Source organism: Abramis brama (assembly GCF_963993115.1).
Source record: "Abramis brama genome assembly, chromosome: 22".
Lineage (NCBI taxonomy): Eukaryota > Metazoa > Chordata > Actinopteri > Cypriniformes > Leuciscidae > Abramis > Abramis brama.
The window spans coordinates 18,864,256-18,878,248 of NC_139984.1; the positions used below are offsets into that span (position 1 = coordinate 18,864,256).

Below are 13,993 nucleotides of genomic sequence, written 5' to 3' on the forward strand. Positions count from 1 at the left end.
CAGCAGACAGGCATGAGGGAATTGCTCACCCTGACCCTGATCCACCCCCCCCCCCCCCCCCCCCCCCCCCCACCAATCCGTCACCAAAAACCACCGCCCAGTTCCTCCGCTCAGCTACAAAAACTGGGATGAAAGATACACCCAGCACTTAGCACAATGGTTTTTTTTTTATGTTGTGAAAACATTGTGATTATGTTGGGATTATGTTTTGATCTGACATTTAAAAAAAAAAACATGTTTATTTGCACCAGAAACAGTGCAAATAATAGTATCCTTTTTCTGATGTTTTACATACTTTCTAAGCCAACCTGGCAATATATTTAGTATCGCCAATACTTTTTTCTGTTGAAGTGCTTACTAAGAACAAGTGTTAGTGAAACATACATTTCAACTATGAAATATGTTGTCCTTTTATATTTATGTAAAACCAATTTGCCATTATGGCATATAGTTGTATTAACATTATGGGCCCTATTTTAACGATCTGAAACGCAAGTATCAAGCGCAAAACGCAAGTAACTTTGTGGGCGGGTCTTGGGCGCTGTTGCTATTATACCGGCGGGATAAATGACTCTTGCGCCTGACGCAAATCTAAAATGGGTTGGTCTGAAGTAGCTTCATTATTCATAGGTGTGGTTTGGGCGTAACGTGAAATAAACCAATCAGAGCGACATCTCACATTCCCTTTAAGAGCAGGCGCGCTTGTTCCATGGCGGATTGCTATTATAACGGCGGATTTGCCAGGCGCGCGCGAGGAGCGGTTCACAGCCGAGGAGACCGACGTTCTCGTCAGGGACGTTGGGGATGGAGAAACACACCCAAATTAACTTCGGTTAAACAAGCGTATGATAATTTGGGTAAATGTGTAAGCTAGATGTATACTTTTATAATAAACTATCTATCTATCTATCTATCTATCTATCTATCTATCTATCTATCTATCTATCTATCGTAATAATGTATGATTTGCAAAAATGAAAACTGCTGCGTCTGTGTGTAGATGAGAGAATCAAAGTGTATGCGCGTTGTGCACACGCTACATTGATGGCCAAGCATGCGCCCTTAAAATAGCATATGAATAACATGCGCAACGCGCCACTGACTTTAAACTGTTTTTTTTTTTCGGTCAGTGGCGGAATTGTTTTCTAAACCTGCAAAATAGCACGAGGGAACGTTTGCGCCGGAACACGCCTCCTCTTTGCGCTGAACCGCCCCGGGGAGCGCAAGTGTATTTCTTAGTTAACCGACGTGCATCTGTGGAGGGAAAAGTTCGCTTTGCGCGGGTGCAAAATAGGAATGATACATGCGTCGGTGTACAAAGTCAATTGCGCTGGGTGCATGGTATATGTTAAGCGAGCATTGCATGTTTTGTTAAATTTATATTATTTAATTTAGGGGTGACCCCAAATAGTCGAAGATTCGATGCTTCGATTGGAGGAGCCTGATTCGACTACCGATCTCACGGTCGAATCTTCGCAGAGGTGTTATGAAACGATCGTGCCACTTTGGCTATTTGAGGGCGCTCAATGTCTGATTTCACATAGAACTACCGGTTTTCTGTCAATACGTTAATATTCAGCCTATTATGATAATGCTGTATATAAAAATGTGCAAAGAAATAAGCTTTTAATAAATATTTTTTTAACGTGCGTGAATAAATCCAAACACCCCGCGTCCGCGTGACAGCTAGATTTAAGTTTCACTTTCAATCCGTAACCGACAGAGGAGCGTCTTGGCGGCAAGGATTTAAATCTTTAAAATAACAATGTCTGGGATAAGAAAATATAAAGTGCGGATGTACACCGTTAGAAAGGATATTCTCCAAGGCTGGATTTAGCATCAGGAAAACCATGATCGCACTTCTGCCGGCCAACGTTAACAAGTTTCACGTTAGAATGTATTTTATCCGCGCGCACAATTTGAAAAGACTCCAACGGACAGAGACAGAGTGAAAGACTGGATTTGTTCTCTCGATCAGGTAGGGTATTGATTTCAAAACTTTTCAGACGGTTCTAATTTGATTTTTGGATGCTGTGAGTGTGAACATTTTTAGCTAAAAAGACTGCCACTCCAGTTTAGCATTTTGTTTCTGCAGTTAAAAAGACAAAGTTGAAAATTCTGGCTACTATCGTTATTTTAATAGTTTCTTTATTTTAATTTTATTTATTGATCTGTCAGGGTTATCTAATCTAACTATTTGTGGCTTGTGTTTTGAATATATGTTCCCCTGCACTTTAGGCATTTTGCACACATTTGCTCATCTGTGACTTGATTCTGATTTATTTCGTTTTGTATTTTTATTTATTAGAAAGGTATATTCTGTTCTAATTTAATTTAGTAAATTAATTGTTTATTTTTTCGGTTTATCGATGTTGTGGTGTAGCCTGCTCGCACAGGTAATTTAGCCGATTTAATTTGATTTGTATGTGAAATGCAAATCCTGTCTGTGGCCTTTCTGGAGTTATTTATGTTATTTCTTAGTTTTATTGATCTAAAATGTTTTTATACATTTTCTTCTATATCTTTGTGTGATTTTCTGTACATCGCGGCTTTGAAATGTTAAAGCCCCGCCCCCATACACATGATTCGACTATTAGTCGACTATAAGCAAGACATGACGATTCTGATTCGACTATGAAAATCCATAGTCGGGGACACCCCTAATTTAATTATAGGTCTGGTTGCTAGAGCTGTAAGACATTGCTTTGCAATGTAACCTAACAGCAACCAAAATGTAATGTTGAGAACTATGTCTTTGCATGCTGGTTGCAGAGCATAGATAGCTGGGTCAAAGCTCTTCACATTATACATTCTGTTTCTGTTGTGAAGCCATGATAGGTAGTATTTCAATGAGTGTGACTAATACTGAGGCTGCTGTTATTTTGCCCACGTTTTTTTCGTGATGCTGTAAATGTGTGAAAGATATCATCATCACTTCACAAACACAGCGTTTGAAGGAAGGGGCCCTGCCGTGTTTGAGCGTACTGTAAAAATAGTTGAGGCATGTGGATTTGCCGATTAAGGATCCCGGTAGTTACCCCCACCCACCCCCGCTTGCACTTCATAATCTCAATCAGCGTTTTGACACTGATTAATTCTGCTGTTGACATATTTCTGGCTGTCATGCTGACTTACCCATCGTAGTTGTTAATGCTAGCGATCTTGTAGGTGTCAAAAAGGAGAATGAATGGGAAGCATGACAGATATGAATAGTGATACACATGAATCATTTGCTCTGTTGGAATTAGCCCAATACATATTTAAAGGGATAGTTCACCCAATAATAAAAGTAACCATCCTCATTTATAGACTTATAGATAAAATGTATGTCCTCATTCATTGATAACAGTGAGCTGGTAACCACTGTAACCAAATCAGGGAGTCACCGAGTTGATTTGAGATGGGTTTATTTTGTGAACCGTTTCAGCTGATTCACTGAAAAGATCTGATTCAAATGGCTTGTTCATGAATCAAATGTTGCCACTTCAGTGAATTATACAGCTTAAATGTGGTCTGTTTCTTATGCAAAGCTATCGAATGGCTTTGGGAGACTTTGGAATATATATTCATATTATATTAACCACTTTAATGGTACTTTTATGATGTTTTTGAAGCTTGAAAGCTTAAATCCCCATTCATTGTAATCCTTGAATTAAAAAAAAGAATAATAATAATCTTCAGAATTTCTCTTTTTGTGTCCCACAGTAGAAAGAAAATAAGAGAATGATGAAAAACTATTTATTTTAGGTTAACTATTATATATACACTTCTTTTTTCTAGCTAATGAGTGAAAGGGATGTTGAAAAGGTGCTCTTATACGAGAAACATTGTAAACATAATTCTAACCATAAGCAAGCTTCAAATTGAGAATCCAGGCTGCAGCCTTGTTCATCATGTAAATTAATAGAACGTTCAGTGATTTAAAGCCTATGCAAATGTGCACTTTAACCGACATGCTACTATTACAGCTAAAACAAGACATTAAACAAAAGCTGTTTTTTTTTGGAAAATCACTTTTTGGCTATTTATTTTAATTAAGTCAGGGATGTGAAATCTGCTCATTCTACATCTCAGTTTATTCAGGCACGTTCTTCCATTATCATACAACACACCATAATCCATTGTGAAACAAATAGGATAAATTGGTTTAGTGGTTTATTTATTTTTATGTACAATGGATGATGTTACTGTCCCTCACGGCAAGCAGTAGCACAAAAATGAGTACGCCTGGCTAATTGATAAGGAAAGTGTGCAACAAATATTAGCATTCCAACAAAAGCTTGGAACTGAATTAGAGGGCTACACTCTTAATTTATCAATCATTTCATTTTTAATTCTTTAATAGAATGAGATGTGACAAAAGCAATACTGTTATCACACTCTCTCATTAATTATGTGCACTCCAGGCTAAACAATTATGTGCTCTCACCACATACTGTTCTGTTCCTGCAGTGAGAATAATAAAAAGAGCCTTTTGGGGTAGTAATGATACGCTGGTCTCAAGACGAAGGAAAATAGAGGGCGAGGAAGACTGAATTCACCAGGATGTCCATTAAGAACCTGTTTTGATATGCGTTTAGGAGCAGGACTGATGGAGTTAATTGGTACTTTTGAATGTACTGTCACACAGCGCTGTAATTGGCTTCCAGAGGATGGAGGCGAGCTGAAAGGGGGAGGCGGGTGGGTTTGCTGGGTGGGCATTTAACACTGCACTGCCCCTCTGAGGGCTTGAGAGAAAGAAGCTTCATCAGCATAACACATTAAACATTTACACTAACCCATAAACACTGGCTGGCCTCATTACTGCTATCAGTATCAGCGAGTCCTGAACACACGGCATCATCATCATCTGTGCGCGATAGTGGGCGGCAGACAAAGACGAGCTGGCCTCAGGAAAATGAGGGGCATCCTGGTCGTTTTCATCAGCGGTCCCTCTAGAATGAGACTACACTGCTTTAGTCACAAAGGAGAATCCCTTTAGACTCAAGGGCCATGCTCCTAGTTTAAAATATATTTAGTCTAAATTAAATTAATATATATTATATTTACACTACCATTCAGAAGTTTGCGGTCATTACATGCTTACCAAGGCTGCATTTATTTGATCAAAATTACAGCAAAATTAACTGTTTTCTATTTGAATATATTTTAAAATGTAATTCATTTCTGTGATGGCAAAGCTGTATTTTTAGCAGCCAGTCACATGACCCTTCAGAAATCATTCTTTTATGCTGATTTTGTGCTCAAGAAACATTTCATATTATCACAGTTGAAAATAGCTGTGCTGCATGATATTTTTGTGGAAACATTATGTATTTATTTCAAGATGCTCAAAAGAAAAGCTTTTATTTGAAATAGATTTTTAGACACTTTTGATCAATTTAATGAATACTTTCTGAATAAACGTATCATTTAAAAAAATTAATATAATAATTAATATGTACATACATATATATCCTCACTGTAAAAAAAAATTACATCCCCAAGTCAAAAATTTCAAGTGACCGATAACATGTAAATTTTTCAATTAGTCTGACGTATTATTTCTCATTGAGCCAATGTTAACAGACTATTGCAACAAGAATTTCACTTGGGCCAATTGAAAAATTTAGATGTTATCGGTCACTTCAAATTTTTGATTTGGGAGGGTTAGAAATTTTTTACAGTGCTATTACGTTACATTATTTTATATTTATTTTTTAAATTGTAATAATATTTTATAAATTGTTTTATTAATTCACATGTAAATTCTGAATAGTTTATTTGTGAGATAATTCTCTAATGTATAATATAAAACCCACTCATAATTGGATGTATATACACATTTTATTTATTTAACTAATTATAAATATTTAACTGTAAGATTTTTCATAAGAAATTAATGTTAAGTCTGACATCAATGCAAAAATCCTTCAGATTGTGTAACTCTTGAGTTAAAAACAGACTCAGAAGCCTAATGCATTATAAATATGTTTGGGTAAGCTGCATTTGAAGACAGTGTAAAATAAGCACACCTGTGACCTTGCATAAGATGAATGTTATATTTTTGCATCAAATTGGGATATTGCTGTGCAACGGTAAAACAGTACAAAATGGTTGTAGTGGATGGAACATCAATATATTTTCCATTATAATCAAAGTAAATTATAGTTTTCTGCATGGTGTTGATTTACCTAAAAAAATCAGCATCTCAAATATAACGTGGTTCATTTGGAGGAGAAAAATGATTAGAGGGCCACACGTCCTAGAACAGACGGAGGAGATTTCCACACCCAATCACGCTGAACCTCATTGTGGAGTGTCACTTTGTACCTCGTGTTAACAAGGATTAGCGTGTGGCCGGTTCTTTGTCATTCTGAGGTATTTAGAATGGGTCAGTTCATCGACAGGTTAATTATTATTTCTTTCTTTTTTTTGGAATGAGCCGGAACGAAGCGCTGGAGCTGATATGAAAGCGAGGAATATGAAAATGGGGGTCAGCGCGCAGGACATGATAGAAAAAAAGCCAAAGACGGAGAAACCGACAAAGAGGAAATGAGAGGAGGAGGTAGTTTTTCTCTCACTGTCCATCATGGCCGGCTAATGTATGAATGGTGCGATGAAAATTGATTTCCAAGTGAATTATTCTAGGCTCTCAGCCTTTACTAAAGTGCTATTGTCTTGAGTAAGATGAGTTCACTTGTTCATTTCACTACGCATTTTCTTTCTTTCCTCTTTTCTTCCTCTTGTATTTCACTCTCTGACAGAGTCGCTAAAAAGACCTTGCAATTATAGGCAGACTGTTTTGATCGATAGAAGTGGAAATGATACAGGAGTGATGGGAAAATTGAGAAATATGAAGAGCGAGAAGAGCTTTTGACTGTGGGATGGAGGAAAGGGGGGTGACTATTTTCTCAGAGAATGAGTTGTTGTGGGCAGGTGGTAGACAGAGCTTCAGGTAAACTCATTGATCTGCGCATGTGGCCAACAGACGGGTCAGAGACGTGCCACAGTGGTCTCCCAGTCGTCCGTCCTCTGGCTGGAATGCCGGTGCTCCATCACTGTCAAACTCAGCCTGGTATTTTGACCTGGCGATGGTTAACCGCTCCCCCAAAATGTGCTGTCGACGTGTGTGTCCTTTGTCTCTTCTTCATGTGGGCATGTTTGTGAGGATTTTGGCTCCGGCCCCTGGTTCTCCCTCACTTCCTTTAAGCCCAGCGGAGGATTGGTTTTGGCTGGGTCACTGCCTGGCTACAGATGCATTCTGGCTGGTGTCCACAGTCAGCAGTCTGTGGTCAGCGGTCATCATGCACAATGGAGACGGGACGTCCCCTGTGGGTGTCAGACGGAAACATACACATGGATCCTACCAGCTGGACTGATGGTTCAGTGTCTGTCTGCACTTTCTCTCTCTTCCCCCCTCTGTTTCTTTTAAGGTATCCGTCAGTCTCTTTCAAATCTAGTTTGGGTTTCAATTCTTTGTAATTTCACCCTTCTGTTCCTCACTCTGCCTCGCTTTCCTGTCTGATTCACCTTTTCTTCTTTCCCCATTCTCTCTAATTTTCTCCCTTGGGTCTGTATTTTTTTTTATCTGTCTGTTTTGTTCTTCCACTCCACACTTTTGATCTCGACTTCACCTCGCACACATTCTCAGCTGTCTCTATCCAACCCAAGTGTGATTTCTACCACCAACTCACTGGTACGGACGTCCTGGCTCTGTGCGGGGGACCTCCTCATGGTTATGAGCCTAAATATTGTGGTTGAATAAGCTGTTTTTACACTACATAAAAGCTGCAAGATTTGCAATGCACCACCTCATTAACCAGACACTCGCTAATTACATGTACATTAGAGTTGGATAGATATCAAAGCCTTCAGCCGATAACTTGGCATGGATGCCAAATCGATACAAACAGATGTAGATCATTGAATATGTGTGGTAGATGTAACGATGATATCCAAATATGTTATCCAAATATAGATTGAATAGAGAGTGTGTGTGTGTTTCAGAACTCACTCCCTGAACTGCTAAACTGTGATTAACCACTTTAAATCTGTTGTACTGCAGTACTTTTATTGTTGTTGTTCAACCTTTCCTTAAGATAAATTCAGGTCAATTGGGGAATTGAGGTCATTGAGGTGAATGGCATTTTTTTCTTCAAATCACCCAATATTATACTGTAAATGACTATTTTTATTTTTATCATTATACATTAAGCCAATAATAATAATAATAATAATAATAATTGAATTACATAATTCTTAGAGAAGCACCAGTATGAAATTTCTCAGCCGATACTGATAGCCGATTATTCAGAATGATATCAGCCGATGCCGAGACCGATAGTTTGTTTTTTTCTTATGGATAAAAAAAAATCTCTCCCAAATAATGCTGCAAACTATACAGAGAACCCTCTCATTTGGTACACTATAATATTAGAGGTCACAACAGAGCTATTATATTCAACTTCTATTTTATGTCCAGATATAATATTTACACTCAAATAAAAGCTGAAATGTTTGTATACAACTCAGTTGCACAAATAAGGCAGTTTTCATTAGCACTTGTCTTCATGGCAAATTTATTCAAACATACATATTTAATTAACAGTAAATAAGCTCCTCTCTAGTATATTTAAAAAAAAAAGCTAACTAACAAACGGATGACTTTCCTGAGGTAAATGCAACATTAAGTGATATTGTTCACAAGCTTGAAGCTTCACAAGCAAGTTTTATTGACATCTTGACATCTGATTGAGTGATTACATGAGACGTGATACGGATTTCGGTAAGTTGTACTCTAACTTTCAACTTACCTTCTGATATTAATGCATGTTTTTCTAGATATTAAAGCTGCTGCTTGAACTGAGGCGCTATAGTGATATGTCACGTCACATTTAAGAGCAGATTTAAGATTTCATGATAAAATGGACAGAATTTGAAAGATGACACTTTGTTTCTAGAGCTATTTGCGATTATTGGGTGAGAGGCGCGCTACAAATAATGTTTAGTATAGGGAAAAACTGCAGATCTGACAACCCTGGCTTGAACTACGATAGATACGCTTGAACTCGCCGATAGTGAAAATAATTGTTTTTATCGGCTGATACCAATTGTTAGCCGATACATCGGTGCATCTCTAATAATTCTTCTTCTTCTTCTTATTATTATTATTATAGAATAAGCCAATAATAATAATAACAATAATAGTAATAATTCAGCTGTTAAAATAAATATGCTACAAGGTAGTTAAAATGTGTATATATTTAACACATTCCCATTTTTCAGTATTTCTTCCATATCAATTTGTTTTTTAGCTCCGGTTAGCACAATGTGCTGTTATATGTGTGCTGTATTTTGGAGGCCAGTGTTATCAACATCATCTAGAAAGCTTGTTTAGACTCATGACCCAAAAGCTTATCGAGTGCAGGAAAAATTGACCTGAAATTCGCAACCAGTTTGAAAGAGTCCCTAGAGATACATCGTTTTGTTTTAAGATCGTGTTCAATGTAAATAGGGAAGACATATTACACTACTGTGGTATAAAAATGGGTCCAGGAGTGAGTATAGGGCTCCAAAGATAAGTCAAGGCTACCGAAAACCGTTAAATCCCCATTCCGTAATGAGTCTAATGATCTTCAATGTGAGGTCAATCGATGTTCCTCTTTTCTTCTGCTTTTTGTTTTTTTTGTTTATACAAGCCATCCATGCGATCAGCATGTAGTTCTATTTCTCTGAGCCTCCGAGATTGTGTGTCACAAACAACCTCGGAATGAATGAGATCATCCAGTGTTCCATGTTTGTGACAGTGGATCTTTTTGAAGAGTGTCACATGGCAACGGCCCTCCAGAACACTGGGACATGGAGCCAATTTGTTGCCTGGTGATGTGAGTCACATGACCCCTGCTCTCTCCTGGGGGAGCTGGGGGTGGGGTGGTACTTGGGTCAGATAGCCAAATGTAGGAATGATTGTCAGAAAGGGGGGTTTATGGATCCATCAGTACATAAGATGCGAGGGGGGATCTTGAGTATCCTCAATCCCAGCGTTCACACGTTCACAATGTTCCCTCTAATCAGAAAATGCAATGAAGTCATCAGACAGGAGAGCAGCAGATGTAATTGGCAGGAAATAGGCGAAGCCGTGTTGGTGAATAGATGCCTGGGAGGGGGGCGTACTGATGGGTGCTGCGGTTGACCCATGGCCCCTGAATTGCTCATTAAAACATGGAGGCTTCGGTCAAAGGAAGATGAGCTCTTCCTCTATCCTCTATCGCCCTTATCGCATCGTGAGCACAGACCTGTGAACACATTGGATGGGTCAAAGAAGGCAAAATTGACTTGCTTGCACAAACCAAGCATGATGGAACGGACACACTCTCTAAAAGGAAGCTGTTGCAGAGCATTGGCGTAAGGCTATTGTGAGGCAGAGCTTAGCAATCAGTCGGTTTGTGGAGTCCTCGCACGTCTGCGTGAGACTGTCAGACATGATGTCTGATGAGGTTATCCTAGTGTTTCACAACATATTTGGTTAGTTGGTCCAAACTAGAGTTACATTTCTATTTTTTAACTTGTACTTTTGGGTAATGGATATATACAGTATGTATGTATGCATGTATTTTGTGTATTTATTTATTTAGTTAGTTAGTTGATATTGAGTAATTCACTTTTCGTGCTCATTTGCCTTATTGTTACATTTAGATTATCTTTGCCCTTATCTAATGCTCAATTAAAATTCATCTTTAAAAACACAAATAATATTTAATATCACTATTAAATGTAGTCTTCACCAATCTCAGAATGTATATAATTTTTTACTCTGTACATCATAATGTTGTGATGCCTAAATTTACTTGTAACTTTTGAAATTATTCTTTTTAGTTTTTATCATTTGTTATTTATTTATTAGATATTTAAGCATAATAGTATTGAATATCTCACAGTCATGGAGATATCAGAGAATTTTACGATTGTGTTTTCCAGATCTGGAAAAGGCATATAAATTTAATATAAATTTTTTTTTAATGCTCCAGAATATTTCATTAGCTAAATATTATTATTCCATTGAGCAGAACTTACTTTAAAGCCATAGTGATGCATGATTTGTGAGTGAATATATATATATATATATATATATTTTTTTTTTTTTTTTTATTCAAGTCTTTTTAATGAATCAATTGAATCACTTCACAAATTAACCTAAATGATTATTTGGTGATTTGATATGACTCAAAATGGAAAACAAAGTTATTAAATCAAGGGTAATGAATTCATTTTTGAGTGTATCCTTTACTTTCATAGATATAAGAATAGTATTAATTCAGGTAAATTCAGCCCCTTTTGTTATTTAGATGTGGGGACAGTTTATTACTATTATTATAAAATTGAGCCAACAATACTACTATTCTAATTATGCAGTTAAAATAAATGATGCCTGATTTGTGAGTAGGAAAAAAGGAATTTTTTTCTGGATTCATGTGTTTTAACGAGTCAATTAAACCGCTTCACAAATCGGTCTAAATGATTCATTGCTGATTCAGTATGATTCAACATGAAAAACTTTCTTAAAAGGGTCATAAGATGCCATTTTAAAGGTTCATTATTTTGTTTATTGGGTGTAATAGAACACATTATTTTTCACATACTGTACATTATTGCAGTACCTCTATTCCCAGTCTGTCTGAAACGTGCTGATTTCTACAAAACCCCTCCTTCTGAAGAGCCTGATTATCTGATTGGTCAGCTGACCCAGTGTGTTGTGATTGGCCAAACGTGTGTCGGAAATGTGACGCCTCTTACCATAATGGTGAGCTCCAGCTTATAAGCACACTTGTTTTTTTCCACCATACTCAATGTTTTCCTTCAGTCTTGTTTCTCCGGCAGCATGCTTACGTTTGCTGATTACATGCAGAACAAATGTTTGCATTGGCCAAGTCCAGGGTCATGTCCATGCTAGACGCACAGCATTGTTATTTTCCTTTCTTACAATCTCTCCTCCTAGTCTTCCCTCACTATCTGCCTCTCTCGGGGTCCGGAGAGAATCTTGGAGGAAATGCTTCATCCATGGTTGTTATTGTGGTCGCTCTTTGTTGGTTTGCAGGTGAATAATGGATGAGGCATCTGTTATGTTTAAACGCACAGCAATCATTGTCATACGCTTCCAAAAAGCAGCTGTGTGGGTGTATTTTTGTCTCGTTTCTTTTTTTTTTCCGTAGTGAATCTCATTCTCAGATGATTGAGTCTGTTGTGTTTTGCAAAGTGGAGAATTAAAAGCGGGAGAAATGCACATAGCGGTCAGAGCAAATTTATTTAACATGCAATGCTTTTATCAGCTGGCAGCCACTGTGGGTTTTTTTCTCCAAAAAGCATACAACTAGCCATAGTTAGCTTTTGAAGAGTTGTTGAACAGAAAAGAAAGGAGGAGGTAGTCAGTCTCAATGTGAGAGGAATCGATCGTGTCTTTCTGTGTTGGGTCTCTCTCCGACTGCTGACAGATGATGGCTCAACCCGTTTCCCATGACTCTGGAACGTCTGTGTCAGAGTGACCCAGTGGGCTCCGGCTGCGAGGGCGCACGAGACCCCAGTGCCACCAGTGATTTGAAGGGGGACTGTTATACTGTTATACTCCTCAAAAAATCAGAATAGTTCTGTCCTGTCTTCTCATTCACATACTGTAGTGCCTGATTGCAGATACACAGCTGCATAAAGCGTCTCCCACATTTGACAGTTACTCTCTGAAATCTGTCTGATTGATGTGAGAAAGGATGAAAAGGCTGTTTTGTGGAAGCCGGTTTTGCAAGGCTCTTGATTTGAAATATAAATAATTGAAGCTCCTTTTTCTCTTCGGATGGCTTGCGAGAAATGAGGATGTATGCCAATTAAGATTCCCTTCTGCCCTCCAAGACGATCCAGCGCGAAGGAGAAAAAGCCGAAAGATGGAAGAATGAAAGGGTGAAGAGAGAGTTCATTACTGTAAATGCAAATGAAACAGTGCCTGCGTATAATAGCTTGTCACTGTCAGAATTGATATGAGAAAAAGCTTCGTTTTGTGCGTGTGCATATTTTTGAACACGCCGGCACAGTGTGTTCGAAATGGAGCTATATAATGGTAGAACATAAGCTGTAAAGGTTATATAGTATTATTCAAATGCCTTAATGGTAATACTTCAAAATAGCTGGTCTCTGTATAGCATGATTTTTATATTTTGCCCAAGCTTGTTAGGACTTCACAAAGAAATGTAATATTCATAACAGCTGACTGTGAAATATTCTGCAAACATAAAACACTTGAGATATATTCCCCTTGTTTAAACCCAAAACTTTCTGAAATATTTCAAAATGCTTTTAAGAACAGATTGCCCATTGCTAGAGTAGGTGTGTGGATGTTTATGCGTGTGTGTGTGTGTGTTTGTGTGGTAATATGCAATCATAATAAGCTTTAGAAAGACGAAAAATGTCCAGATGGGTTGAAGAAACACTCCCTTTGGTCCCCGAACACTTGCTGCTTTGCAGTGGTTGATTCATTGGAATATGCTCAGGAGCAGCTGGGTTTTGTCGGTACGGTATGCGAAACAATTTCCATTTGGTCCTCCAGTGTGTTTGCTGTTCAAAAATGGGATGCTCTGCATGTCATCCAATCACTGCATCCTCTCCACCTCTGCTTAATTTATAGGTAGATGGAAAACAGGCTGAATTTGGCCTCTATTCTGCAGAGGTTAATTGTGTGAGGCAAATCTGTGCCTCTTTTGATAGTGGAGAGTGAACCGAAAACAAGCATTGTCTCAAGCATGGATTTGCAGATAAATGGACTGATGAGGTGCACCAGAAGTTTTCGCCATGGAATTTGTGGAGCCTAAAGCTCAGAACAGCATGTCATTATTTTGTGTTTCATACGTTGAAGTACTTAATGGCATTTAAACACAAAGGATGTCCTTTTATTTGCATTTATTTACAGGTTTTGTAGATGTAGAAGTGGTCATTTGTTCTCTAGAGAGCGATTACGTAGAGTACATCAGGG

At 38.0% G+C, this 13,993-nt stretch overlaps 1 protein-coding gene across 2 annotated transcripts in view; it reads left to right on the plus strand.

Moving 5' to 3' along the window:
• Window positions 1–13,993, plus strand: part of agrn (agrin) — a 240,350-nt gene that overhangs the window by 77,585 nt on the left and 148,772 nt on the right. The gene's annotated exons all lie outside the window — the stretch shown is intronic.